The sequence below is a fragment of the Dermacentor andersoni genome, chromosome 6 (assembly GCF_023375885.2).
Source record: "Dermacentor andersoni chromosome 6, qqDerAnde1_hic_scaffold, whole genome shotgun sequence".
In the NCBI taxonomy this organism is placed as follows: domain Eukaryota; kingdom Metazoa; phylum Arthropoda; class Arachnida; order Ixodida; family Ixodidae; genus Dermacentor; species Dermacentor andersoni.
In genome coordinates, this window is record NC_092819.1 from 157,381,668 (window position 1) to 157,395,665 (window position 13,998).

The 13,998-nt window shown below is 45.1% G+C and overlaps 1 protein-coding gene across 1 annotated transcript in view; it reads right to left on the reverse strand.

Moving 5' to 3' along the window:
- The window catches only part of LOC129382721 (uncharacterized), a 92,560-nt gene extending 79,978 nt beyond the window's left edge, over positions 1 to 12,582 (reverse strand). The window contains exon 1 of the mRNA XM_055066854.2: positions 12,477 to 12,582. The gene's annotated coding sequence lies outside the window, so the exon portion shown is untranslated. The remainder of the gene's footprint in view (positions 1 to 12,476) is intronic.
- Positions 12,583 to 13,998: the final 1,416 nt, after the last annotated feature.

Genomic DNA, 13,998 nt, shown 5'->3' on the forward strand with positions numbered 1-13,998 from the left:
AAGCAACAGCGCGCGCATGCGATCCCATAGATGGGATGAATATATATATATATATATAGAAAACTATCAGTCATAGCTCTCGTATTATAGCCCTCTGGGCCGTTTCCTGTTTTTTTCTTTCGAAAGTAGTCCTATTAGGGTTATTATAATTACACGAAGGTATTTCGCCCTCGTCAGCAGCAGTCCTTGCGATAGGTATTCTGGCGGCTAGCTTCCCACGCTATGCGTGCCGCCATCGCACCTGGTTAAGCTTTTCCTAGACGCTAGAGTTATGCTTTGTCCGCGCAACCTTGAGCGATCGGAAAGCGCGTTTTCCCCTCTTGGCCGGCGGAGAGGGGAGGCTTCGTTCCGGCCGCGAAGCTCTCCACATCTCTGTAAGGTGCCTTGTGGTGGTCTCGTGCTGACGATGCCCTCTCGGTGAGCGCATATTTCCCCCCTCATCTTTTAATATGTTCAATACATACAAGCATTTGTCTCGCAAACCAGATTTTTTTTCAAGGGAATTTCTCTCGTCGTATTCGAGTGCTGATTGCCGTGTTATAGTTTGTTAACGAAGCTTTCCCTCAAGTCTAAATATTTTAAGGCAGTTTGTCGTGTGCGTATCATGGCCACGCACGCTTATATCGCCTTCCGTTTCTCTACCACGGTTGCGCTTTAAAACCACGGCGCTGCAAGTTTGCTTCAGAGACTTTCCTTTCCTTCCCACTTCTCCGCCCTTAAACTGGCTTTCTCAACTACTACACGCAGAGACAAAGCAACAGCGCGCGCATTAGATCCCATAGATGAGATGAATATTTACAATTAGTATTAGGGTTATAATTATATTCGAGTGCTGATTGCTGTGACATCGTTTGTTACCGAAGCTTTCCCTCAAGTCTAAATATTTTAAGGCAGTTTGTCGTGTGCGTATCATGGCTACGCACGCTTATATCGCATTCCGTTTCTCTACCACGGGTGCGCTTTAAAACCACGGCGCTGCAGTTTTTGCTTTTCCTTCCTTTCTTCTTCTCCGCCCTTAAACTGGCTCTCTTAACCACTACACGCAGAGCCAAAGCAACAGCGCGCGCATGCGATCCCATAGATGAGATAAATATATATATATATATATATATATATATATATATATAGAAAACTATCAGTCATAGCTCTCGTAGTATAGCCCTCTGGGCCGTTTCTTTTTTTTTTCTTTCGAAAGTAGTCCTATTAGGGTTATTATAATTACACGAAGGTATTTCGCCTTCGTCAGCAGCAGTCCTTGGTATAGTTATTCTGGCGGCTAGCTTCCCACGCTATGCGTGCCGCCATCGCACCTGGTTAAGCTTTTCCTAGACGCTAGAGTTATGCTTTGTCCGCGCAACCTTGAGCGATCGGAAAGCGCGTTTTCCCCTCTTGGCCGGCGGAGAGGTGGAGGCTTCGTTCCGGCCGCGAAGCTCTCCACATCTCTGTAAGGTGCCTTGTGGTGGTCTCGTGCTGACGATGCCCTCTCGGTGAGCGCATATTTCCCCCCTCATCTTTTAAGAGGTTCAATACATACAAGCATTTGTCTCGCAAACCAGATCTTTTTCATGGGAAATTCTCTCGTCGTATTCGAGTGCTGATTGCCGTGTTATAGTTTGTTAACGAAGCTTTCCCTCAAGTCTAAATATTTTAAGGCAGTTTTCCTAGCCTCTAAAGCCGCTCGAGTTCGCTCTTCTCCTCGAGCGGCCATTTTTCCTAGAAAGTATGCCTTCCAACCACTCGGACTATCCGACTATCGCGGACAGCACGAGTATCTTTCCACGTAAGTGTGAGGCTCGGAGCAGGAGCTGTGGCGCTTGAAAGTAGCCTGGGGCCTGACGAACCAACCGACTGAGCTATCTTTCCGGGCAACATCGAAGGGTCACGAGTTCAAATCACCTGTTATGTTCCTTTTTTTTTTCGCCCCTTTTTCTTTCTTTTTTTCTTTCTTTTAATGTCTTTTCCTTTGTTTTATCACTGTACGGGAACCCTCCTAAAAAAATATATATATCTTCAAATATGTATGGCCTCACATATGCAGGTCATAAATACCAGGTTCTCTAGCCGAGTGCCATCCATGCGGTATAACCGAGCTCAGATTGGTCCACCTTGACTGATCAAATAGGGCACCACTGTAGGTTAAATGAGGCGTACAACTCCTGCGGGACCCGCCGTGGTTGCTCAGTGGTTATGGTGTTAGACTGCTGAGCACGAGGTCGCGGGATCGGACCCCGACCACGGCGGCCGCATTTCGATGGGGGCGAAATGCGAAAACACCCGTGTACTTAGAATTAGGTGCACGTTAAAGAACCCCAGGTGGTCGAAATTTTCGGAGTCCTCCACTACGGCGTGCATAATCAGAAAGTGGTTTTGTCACATAAAACCCCATAAATTAATTTTTAATTTAACTCCTACGGGGACGGTAGAGTATCCGTCTCCAGTGCAAGAGGACCGTGATTCAAATCCCGGTGCCGCGCAATTCTCCACCGGAAAATACAAAAAAAAACCGTGTGTCGAGAAAATTGCACAAACAGGCCTGGAGTGCGGCCTGATCCCGGTGACCAGAACCGGTAACGCACTCTCTCACCAGAGCAGGATTGGCCACCCTGGTGCAATACTTGGCCACAACCTCCTATATGAATACAACAATCGAACCCCGACCCTCAGTCCCCAGCAGCCGCGAAGCAACTGACCACGGCGGCGGTCAGATCTGTGACGCTGCAGAGGGTGCTAAGAATACCTGGCTCCGGACAGGCCGCCATTGGAATCTGAACCTGGCAACGTTTAACGTTAGAACGCTATCTAGTGAGGCGGGTCTAGCAGTGTTATTGGAGGAATTAGAGGGTAGTAAATGGGATATAATAGGGCTCAGTGAGGTTAGGAGGACAAAAGAAGCATATACAGTGCTAAAAAGCGGGCATGTACTGTGTTACCGGGGCTTAGCGGAGAGACGAGAACTAGGAGTCGGATTCCTGATTAATAAGGAAATAGCTGGTAACATACAGGAGTTCTATAGCATTAACGAGAGGGTGGCATGTCTTGTTGTGAAACTTAATAAGAGGTACAAAATGAAGGTTGTACAGGTCTACGCTCCTACAGCTAGTCATGATGACCAGGAAGTCGAAAGCTTTTATGAAGACGTAGAGTCGGCGATGGGTAAAGTCAAAACAAAATACACTATACTGATGGGCGACTTCAATGCCAGGGTAGGCAAGAAGCAGGCTGGAGACAAGTCAGTGGGGGAATATGGCATAGGCTCTAGGAATAGCAGAGGAGAATTATTAGTAGAGTTTGCAGAACAGAATAATATGCGGATAATGAATACCTTTTTCCGCAAGCGGGTTAGTCGAAAGTGGACGTGGAGGAGCCCGAATGGTGAGACTAGAAATGAAATCGACTTCATACTCTGCGCGAACCCTGGCATCATTCAAGATGTAGACGTGCTCGGCAAGGTACGGTGCAGTTACCACAGGATGGTAAGAACTCGAATTAGCCTAGACTTGAGGAGGGAACAAAAGAAACTGGTACACAAGAAGCCAATCAATGAGTTAGCGGTAAGAGGGAAACTAGAGGAATTCCGGATCAAACTACAGAACAGGTATTCGGCTTTAACTCAGGAAGAGGACCTTAGTGTTGAAGCAATGAACGACAATCTCATGGGCATCATTAAGGAGTGCGCAATAGAAGTCGGTGGTAACGCCGTTACACAGGAAACCAGTAAGCTATCGCAGGAGACGAAAGATCTCATCAAGAAACGCCAATGTATGAAAGCCTCTAATCCTACAGCTAGAATAGAACTGGCAGAACTTTCTAAGTTAATCAACAAGCGTAAGACAGCGGACATCAGGAACTATAATATGGATAGAATTGAACAGGCTCTCAGGAACGGAGGAAGCCTAAAAACAGTGAAGAAGAAACTAGGAATAGGCAAGAATCAGATGTGTGCGTTAAGAGACAAAGCCGGCAATATCGTTACTAATATGGATGAGATAGTTCGAGTGGCTGAGGAGTTCTATAGAGATTTATACAGTACCAGTGGCACCCACGACGATAGTGGAAGAGAGAATAGCCTAGAGGAATTCGAAATCCCACAGGTAACGCCAGAAGAAGTAAAGAAAGCCTTAGGAGCTATGCAAAGGGGGAAGGCAGCTGGGGAGGATCAGGTAACAGCAGATTTGTTGAAGGATGGTGGTCAGATTGTTCTAGAGAAACTGGCCACTCTGTATACGCAATGCCTCATAACCTCGAGCGTACCGGAATCTTGGAAGAACGCTAACATAATCCTAATCCATAAGAAAGGGGACGCCAAAGACTTGAAAAATTATAGACCGATCAGCTTACTGTCCGTTGCCTACAAAGTATTTACTAAGGTAATTGCAAATAGAATCAGGAACACCTTAGACTTCTGTCAATCAAAGGACCAGGCAGGATTCCGTAAAGGCTACTCAACAATAGACCATATTCACACTATCAATCAAGTGATAGAGAAATGTGCAGAATATAACCAACCCTTATATATAGCTTTCATTGATTACGAGAAAGCGTTTGATTCAGTCGAAACCTCAGCAGTCATGGAGGCATTACGGAATCAGGGTGTAGATGAGCCATATGCAAAAATACTGGAAGATATCTATAGCGGCTCCACAGCCACCGTAGTCCTCCACAAAGAAAGCAACAAAATCCCTATAGAGAGAGGCGTCAGACAGGGAGATACAATATCTCCAATGCTATTCACAGCATGTTTACAGGAGGTATTCAGAGACCTGGAGTGGGAAGAATTGGGGATAAAAGTTGATGGAGAATACCTTAGCAACTTGCGATTCGCTGATGATATTGCCTTGCTTAGTAACTCAGGAGACCAATTGCAATGCATGCTCACTGACCTGGAGAGGCAAAGCAGAAGGGTGGGTCTGAAAATTAATCTGCAGAAAACTAAAGTATTGTTTAACAGTCTCGGAAGAGAACAGCAGTTTATGATAGGTAGTGAAGCACTGGAAGTGGTAAGGGAATACATCTACTTAGGGCAGGTAGTGACCACGGATCCGGATCATGAGACTGAAATAACCAGAAGAATAAGAATGGGTTGGGGTGCGTTTGGCAGGCATTCTCAAATCATGAACAGCAGGTTGCCACTATCCCTCAGAAGGAAAGTGTACAACAGCTGTGTGTTACCAGTACTCACATGGAGCAGAAACCTCGAGGCTTACGAAAAGGGTTCTGCTGAAATTGAGGACGACGCAACGAGCTATGGAAAGAAGAATGATGGGTGTAACGTTAAGGGATAAGAAAAGAGCAGATTGGGTGAGGCAACAAGCGCGGGTAAACGACATCTTAGTTGAAATCAAGAAAAAGAAATGGGCATGGGCCGGACATGTAATGAGGAGGGAAGATAACCGATGGTCATTAAGGGTTACGGACTGGATTCCAAGGGAAGGGAAGCGTAGCAGAGGGCGGCAGAAAGTTAGGTGGGCGGATGAGATTAAGAAGTTTGCAAGGACAACATGGCCACAATTAGTACTTGACCGGGGCAGTTGGAGAAGTATGGGAGAGGCCTTTGCCCTGTAGTGGGCGTAACCAGGCTGATGATGATGGTTATGTGCCTACTCTTTTACATACCGACGCCAGCGGCCACGGTATCGCCGCTGTTCTTCTACAACGTCAGCAAAATTCCGAAGAACGTGTGGTTGCATACGCAAGTCGTACGCTAACAGCTGCAGATAAAAATAATACGATTACCGAGCAAGAGTGTCTCGCCGTTGTTTGCTCCCCCCAAATTTCGTCTATCTCCACGAGCGCCACTTTACAGACGTTGCTGATCGCACCGCCGTGTGCTGGTTGGCGACGCTAAAGAATTGAACGGGACGTCTCGAACGTTGGATACTTCGTTTACAAGAATACCACGACGACGTCACCTACAAGCCTGGAAAGACACCAGGATGCTGAGGCTCTCCCTCGTCTTCCCCTACCACCGTCTTCAAACGCTGCTTGCTTATAGCCTTCCATGAGCAAACCACAGGACGCGTCTTTTGCATTTCCTTAGCTCGCACCTCTAGACCGGCTCCCATCCAGCCATTCTCATACGTTTGCATGTTGTCAATGTAGGGACTCCTACTGCCACTCCGTTATGTAACGTATTCGTGGATCAACTCGCACACCTTTCGCTGGGCTCAGTCGGCAGTTGACGAAATTCAATATGGATAATTCAATGTTATACCGGTACGTGTTTCATCCCAAAGGTCACCGTTGGGTTTCTGTCGTTCCCCGAGACCTTCGGGCCCAGATGCTGCACACCTTTCACGAAGATCCCACTGCCGGTCACTTTGGTTTCATAAAACCAATGAGCGAATCCGCAGCCGCTTCTCTTGGCCTGGAGTAGTAACCAGCGTAGCGAAATACGTGGCTTCCTGTTCGTTCTGCCAACACTGCAAACGACTCACCTCCGGCTGTACTGCTCTAGCCTGCCCCGTGTCCTGAAGCTCCTTCGCAGTCGTTGGTATCGACCTCCATGTACCGCTACCCTTATCCGTTCGCGGTAAACGATGGATCGTCACAGCTGCAGACCACTTGACACGGTACGCTGAAACAGCCGCACTATCTTCGGGATCCGCAGCGGCGCTGGCAGTCTTTTTCTTGGAAGCTCTCTTTTTATGGCACGGAGCCCCCGTGTCGTTTTGGGTGACTGCGCCGTGACGTTTTTGTCTAAACTTCTCGACGATGTCCTCCGTGCGTCCAATACCATCCATGAAACGACTTCCAGGTAGCACCCTCAAACTAATGGCCTCACAAAGCCCTTTCATCGCGCGCTGTCCGATATGATATCAATGTACATCAACTCTAACCGCACCAATTGGGATGTCATTCTACCATTCGTCGGTTTCGCATACAACACGGCCGTCCAACGCACTACGAGCTACTTGCCCTTTTTGCTTGTGTATGGTCGTCAATCGATCACTATCCTCGAACATTTCCGTGATATATCAAGCTCAAAAAACTACTCCGCTGCATTTCTAAAACATAAGCAATTAGCAGAAAAACTAAAGCTTCCAACAACAGAAAGTTCATAAAAGAATGTATAACGCCCCTTTAACACTTCCAGAAATCAACAGAGCACTTAATACTGGAAAAAAAAAGGACCCGGTCCGGACAGGGTGCATTACGCAATGCTAGCTCACCTATCCCCCAAAGCAGTTGAGACCTTGCTTCATTTCTTCAACATAATCTGGGAAACGGGAAAAGTGCCCAAAGAGTGGAAGAATGCCATCATAATCCTTTTCTTGAAAGCTGGAAAACCTCCCACAACAACCACCAGACCCATAGCACTCACAAGTTGCCTTGAAAGTCCTATGAAGCCATCATCAACATAAGATTGACATACATCCTTGAAACAGAAAACCTGCTAGATAACCATCAGTGTGGAACAAGAAAGGTTGCTCCACAACAGATCACCTAGTCCGGCTAGAAGACGAGATACGTGCGGCATTTCTACAGAAACAGTTTTGTCTCACCGTTTTCTTTGATTTATAAAAGGCGTACGACAAAACATGGAGGTTTAGTATTTAAGGGACTTGGCAGATTTAGGAATCTGAGGTAGAATGCTCAAATGTCTAGCCGATTTCATGTCGGACCGAACATTCCAGGTGCGTTTAGGAACGGCGCTGTCACGTGCATTCATTCAGGAATACGGTGTGCCACAAGGATGCGTATTAAGCACAACATTGTTTGTGGTGAAAATGAACTCGGTCAATAATGTAATTCCATCCTCTGTGATGCATTGATTATATGTGGATCATCTACTAATTGCGTGTCGTGCGTCGAACATGGCAGCCTGCGAACGGCAAATTCAAATTACGTTAAACAAACTCACACAGTGGGCATCTGAAAACGGTTTTCGCTTTTCAACTGAAAAACACTATTAGTGTTGTCTTTTCACAAAAAAGAGGCCTACAACCATATCCCATGCTTAAGCTACAAGAAGCCACATTAGCGGTAAAACAAGAACACAAGTTTCTGGGTGTTCTATTTGATAAAAAGTTAAACTTACTGGCACACATAAATAGCCTTAAAAAAAAGCGAACAATGCTCTTAACATCCTCAAAGTCCTGTCCTGTCGCGGAAGCGCTGGGGCTCTGACCGTAAATGCCTGCTACGCATCTACCACACCTTGGTGCGTAGCTTATTAGATTATGGTAGCATCATCTACCGTTCAGCCAGACAGTCTTACGTCCGACGACTTGACAAAGTTCATAACCTTGGACTACGACTGGGAAGTAGTGCTTACAAAACATCGCCTGTCCAGAGCTTATATGTTGACTGTAATGAACCTCCTTTACAGCAGCGCCGAGTGCTACTAACTTTTTCTTATCTACTCAGAATTCAGTCCTCACCACAACACATATGCTTCAACATTGTTACACAGTGTAACTCAAGCTTACACTATACAAACAAACCAAACATGATTAAGCCGCTTGTCCTATGATATTAGGAATATATTCGGGATTATGACATTCCACGCGAAGTCCTTCAGGTTGCGAGAAAGCCACAGCGTTTGCCCCCATGGCACAATTTTGAACCGTTATGTGACTGGACATTGACACATTTAAAGAAGAAAGACACCCCACACGACCACATTATACAAGAATTCCGCGCTCTTCAGGAGAAATACCAAAATTACATGGAATTTTACACCGATGCCTCTAAAACAAATAATCACGTGGGTGTGGGGGCCGTTAAGGAACACTGGAAAATAAACATTCGATTACCACAACATGCCTCTGTCTACACAGCCGAAGTATACGCAATATGGACTGTACTTAAATAGAGCATCGCTGACAAACACGAAAACACAGTAATATACAATGATTCATTAAGCACACTGACGGCTCTACACGCGAAATCCGAATGTGAACCCCTGATAGAGGATATTCTAAACATGGTAACATTAAACAAATACGGCGGGTCAATTAGGTTCTGCTGGGTACCAAGCCATGTCAGTATACCGGGTAATGAAGCAGCGGATAGGTGTGCATCAATTGCAGCGCACAAATACATAACAAACACGGCGCTTCCATATCGGGATAGTATCACGGCGATTAGGAAGGCCTTGATGTCCAAATGGCACCAGAAATGGGACCATTGCTTAAGCAACAAGCTACATCTTACTAAACCCGTAATTGGTGAGTGGAAGTCGTGCACTCACCAGCAACGGTTCTATGAGGTGATCCTGTGTCGACATCGGATTGGACACACACATTTAACACTCTATTACATGAGTTACGAAAAAGTCATCTTAAAAATTATTTTTTCAGCTTTTATTATTGATTGAATGAACAAACACATATACAAAAAGTTTCAGAATTATAACGACTGTATTAATAAAGATACAGCTTTGTGCCAAATAAGGCACACCATGAAGATGGCCGAGCGGTCTTGCTGCCATGGGCGGAAAACAAAGCTTCACGGACGGTGGTCTTTCTAGCGCGATGTGTGGCATGAAATGAAACAGTTGTTTGCTGCGTTCAGGCACAGATGAATATTGCACTTCCTCTATCTTACCGACGACTTGTTTGTGCAAGATGGCCGCTTACATCTTTGTTTCTTGTCATCAAATTCTGGCCAGTGGCCGACTTGGTCAGATCGGTCGTCTTTGGGTGGCATTGCGGCCGCTTGTCCCTGTGCGTTTTTTACTTGAACCTGGAATTCGATGTCTTGACTAGAAGGCCTTCCTGGTCGCCTGTTGGGTAGGCACTTTTTATGCGAGGTAAGGCATTCTGCAATTTCTGCTTTGAATTGAGCCAGCGATAATACTTGTTCTTCCCAAGTTGCTCCTGTAGCCTCCTGTACAATAGCCATGCTGCTACTACCGATAAGTCTAGCATATGCGCAAAAATTCGAAAGTGCGATTTCTTCGACCTGATATGTATGCGGTAAAGTCCAAACAGTGAGTCCGGCAGGTCGACCCCGCCCATGTGCCTGTTGTGGACCTTTACTACGCTGGGGCAATCAATTTCGCGAAACTCTTTGGCGGAGGTAAACCAGCGCTTAGTCTTTTGGACTGCATCTCTCCCAACAAAGCTCGACAGAAATGTCACGGCTCGGTTATCGTACCACCGCACGCACGATAACTCCACGTCATCTATCGGGCTTGTGAGTTCCTCTGAAGCACCACGTCCTTCACATTTCAGGTACTTTTTGCTTTTCAGGCGACAGTTTGGTAGACACACTGATTCGCCCTCACCTTACCGATTGACAAAATTCCATCTTGTGATAGAGTGACCTGCAGCTTCGCGCTACTGAACAGATGGCAGCACGCTACCATATTTTGTCTTTCAAGTTCATACTGTGCCAAATATGGCACACACCGATTACGGGTTCTCTGCTGTAGTCGCAGACGAAATTGAGAAAACTAATAACTGGCTTGAATTGGTGAGACCATAAAATACGACAAAATAATTTTTCTATGTTTCTTCGGTGGAAATATTAAGAGAAAAAAAATACAAATTGCTCGTGTTTGCTCCCTCCGAGTTTAACGTCGCTTCCCCAAATCTACTTCACCTCTGTTTTGCGTATCCCTCAAGAGATGGCAGCACTTGCCCATAATAAGTGCGCATAACTATGAGAATTACTCTGACGGTATCACATTCTCAACTGGGCATCTCACACACGCGAAAAAAATGGTAACCGGTATGTTCCAAATATGGGGCGCCATGCAATAGAGGGTTAACACACAACTTCCTCCTCCGAAAACAAAGCCCGCCGACTTGCGAAAACTGCAGTCAACCTCTTACAGTAATGCATATCCTTACAACATGTCCACAGTTTGAAACACAGTGACGGAAGCTTTCACACAACCTATATAATTTAAATATAGCTTTACACCCTGCCCTATTATTGGCAGATGACCCGCTAGTGCAATTTACTAACCTGTTCAACTTTTTAGAGACAACTGGTTATTTACACGAACTATAATGCAATGCAGGTTTGCCTGCTCTAATCTTGCGTTTTCTTTTGTCTTGTGACTGGCGCAGCATGGCCTTAGTTGCCTTTGTGCCATTAAACCCCTACTAACCAACCAACCATCATTTGTAAATGTCGCTGCAAAACCTTCCAAACGCTGTAACGAATTTACGTAAATTGTAAGCTCATACATCAGATTTGTTCGTCTTTGATGGTCCAGCGAATGGAGCTTATACAAACGCAATATTTCTTTTTCGTGCTGAGTTTCGGGGTTTTCATCAACTTTGTGCAATGCTTATTTCAAGGTTACCAATATACTATAATTCTTCTATAAAATTCCACGCCCTATATCAAAATTCTGTTTCCTGTAGTCACTGTAACTGAACTCTACCTCTCAAGTGCCACAACTTTCATTGAAATCAATTCAGCAGTTTCTCATGAAAGCATTCCTGCGTTTTACAAGTATTTAGGTAGCCAGAATCGGAGATAGGCCCGTGCTAAATCTTCCTCATAAACAATGGACCACACCGGTCCTAGAGTGAACCCACGAGACACAACGCTGACGTACACGCAAGCCGGCGGCCACAGTGGTGCAAAATAAAAAAAAAAAAACATTTGAGAAAACAATAGTCGACGAAGCTTCGCCGGAACCATTAGCTGGACCAGACATCTGTCCGGAATGCCGAGGAGCTGTCTTGCCAATGTCTAGCGAAAGCGTCGATTCATTGCCAGTCGTGCAAGTAACTGGCAGTCTTCAAGACAACACTGATGCATAAGCACACTTGTTTTCAAGTACCGAGGTGAAGCGATCATCTCAGGGTGTACTTCATTGTATTCTGTTATCTTTAGATGTGCGCCAGGGCATACGTAATGACGGGAATTTGGAATTCCTTAACGTCGATACTCCACGTGGTGGCGAAAGAACAAAACTGGTCCAAATGTCCCTAATTCCTTAGTATGAGTAATGTGTAAGACTGCCTTGTTAAACCAAAGGTCGGTCTTGCAGAGGCAAAAATGGAAGAAAAGTACGGGCAATACAGAATGCTTGCGATTCCACCTTGAAATTTACTTTCTAGCATCTCGTTATGTTAAAGGTTTTCAATGCCGCTAATATCTTGATTGCCTTTTTATCAGTGCACAATTTGTAAAGTGCGTTGGAAAGTGATTAACCTTGCATTTGAGCGGTCTTTCTTTTACCCAATACGGTGACGACAACGTTTAGCAACTCTCAATACGTGCCAGAAAACTGATGGCAATCGCGCCTAGATATCGGACGCAAAACTCTAGTACTGAAACTTCCATCTTCATTTTCTCTGCTAGTAATAGAGCTTTTTCTGTAAAGACTAATGCTTTATTACGGCAGTCTAAACTGTTGCAAAGTTTGTTCCTAGTATACCTTTAAGGTATCAAAACTGGTTCCACTTGAAAGATACCACTATGTCCGATGGAGTCAGCTAATAGCACATTCATACTAAAATCAGTGTGCTAAAAAGCAGCCCAAAGCAGCGCTGACGCGATGCACTTACCACTGAGTGTAGTTTATAACTCTTGCAATATACTGGTTTTCTAATTGTAGGAATCCAAGGACGCGTTCGCCCTTTTTACTTGCTCCCAAGGCATCCTGTCGTCCTTTTATCGTCTGTGGAGAAGTGAAAATGCCAAGATGACCGTCTGAATGCATCGCTTTTGTACAGTGCTTCCCGTCATTTATTTAACGACAGTTACATGAGCTACCTTAAAGAATCAGATGCTTCTAACATTACCAGGAGATCAATCCAAGAAGAGCGTTTAAACGTGTGTCAAGTATTAAGTGACTAAACATGTATACTACTTAGACCTTCATCGTTGTTTTGTAATGCAACACACGGCCGAGCTGCATTGTTGCATTGGTAGTGATGGTAAGCATTTGCTCAGCCATTGAGACGAGATGCTTAGGACGCATGACAGCCGCCTCCGCTTTCGCGCCGCCGCACAACGCTGGTGATTGAGCAAATGCAGCCACAGTGCGTCACAAATGCTCTCTCCTTCATCGTGTATAGCGCAGTCAGTCAGCCTGGTGCGCTCAGTTGTGGCTCAAAAGGTGCCGGCAGCTACGCACTCAGATTACCACGTTTCAATCGCCGAGCACGTACTGTACTTGTTTCTTATTTTTATGTCATCCACTCCTGCCCTTTATGGCTCACAATTTGAATAAACAAAATTAGAATGAAATGCGGACCTCCAATGAATGCTACAGTAAAGGGTACTACTGATACCTTCTGACTTACATAATGGCGTCATAGGTATGACCTCTTTATCATAATTTCGATGCAAGCTGCCCAATCCTGACAACGGCCTGCTACATTTTGCACCCTGCCGTACGTCCGCACGTGGACGGTTATTAAATTTGTCTCCATGCTAACGTGGGAAGGAAAACCTTAAGATGCAAGTTTTATCAAGGCACACTACGCAGTCTGCAGTACCTCCTAAAGGAGGCCCTCAATCAACTTTCTTTGAAGTCTCAAAACACCTTATAACATCTTCGGTGCCTTTCACAAAAAGTAATTTTTCAAGAAAAAGAAAGAAACACAGTAGGAGCGTAGATATTACGAGCGCAATAATTTCATAGTGCAACCTCTCGAACAACTTTGTTATGCCTGGTTACAAACCTCCTTTTGTCATACCTTGCTTCATTCGTTTTGCTCCTCATGCTTGCCTTCTTACCGCATTACAGTTGTTTTATTCGCCCCTTCCTAGGAGTCCTAACAGCGCGGCAGCTGCTACGAATGCCGCAATTGACGCGGTATTAGTACATTTCTTGCTACATGTATTTACACTCATTTTCAATGCTTCTTGGTTGCATATATATATATATATATATATATAATGCATAATTTGGTTTAAAGATTAGGTACACCACTCTTTTAATCTTGGGTTTCTATCCTGGACGTGTGGCTTGTGATCATGTAACTTTTTTTAAGTTGCTTTCCTGTAAGCTCTAGAGGCATACTTCTATTACGCTTCTCCAGGAATGCATATTCCCAAGTAAGATTGCCCCCGCGGCGAAGA